Source organism: Notothenia rossii (assembly GCF_949606895.1).
Source record: "Notothenia rossii genome assembly, chromosome: 10".
NCBI classification, from domain to species: domain Eukaryota; kingdom Metazoa; phylum Chordata; class Actinopteri; order Perciformes; family Nototheniidae; genus Notothenia; species Notothenia rossii.
In genome coordinates, this window is record NC_136908.1 from 6527504 (window position 1) to 6528153 (window position 650).

Here is a 650-nt window from a genome sequence, read left to right on the forward strand (position 1 = left end):
TGCAAAAAGAAACGGTCTCTTGCACTTTTACCAAATGTGCATTAATATGACTTGAGTTGACATGTAAAGCCTGATTATAACATTGTAATGAGTTTGCGTTTGATTACTGATACAGTACGTATTACCTCTTTTGGTGGAGTAAAACGTTTTTGTGGAAATTGAATGGGAGGTGAAAAAATGTTAAGAATGTTTCAAAGATATTATGTTTACAAGCATGCATGGACATACTCTCCGAACTCACTTGAAAGGGATGAATAAGTAGAAGGAAAAAAAACATGAATAAAAATCCATCGCACCAAAACGTTCCTATTTTGGCCAATTATTTTATAAACAAATGAAAATTGATTTGAAATGCATACACACTTTCCTAAGCCAATATCAACGTACACATGTTCTGGCTTCTCCTTGTACTTTAGGGTTTACATAAAAGATTGATATGATCTTTTGTAGCAGTGGAGGCACATCTTTCCTCAGAAGGAAGCACAAATCTATCTGTTTTATCTTTATCTAAACATGTGAGTGAAATGTTACGAGGAGAAACCCGGGGAGGTTTTTTGGACGGAAACTCGGAGCGGTGCTAATGGCCCATTAAGCTGAAAACTCTGCGTTTGATGTGAGTGAAAGAGGAAAGAAAGAAACATGCAAGTGAA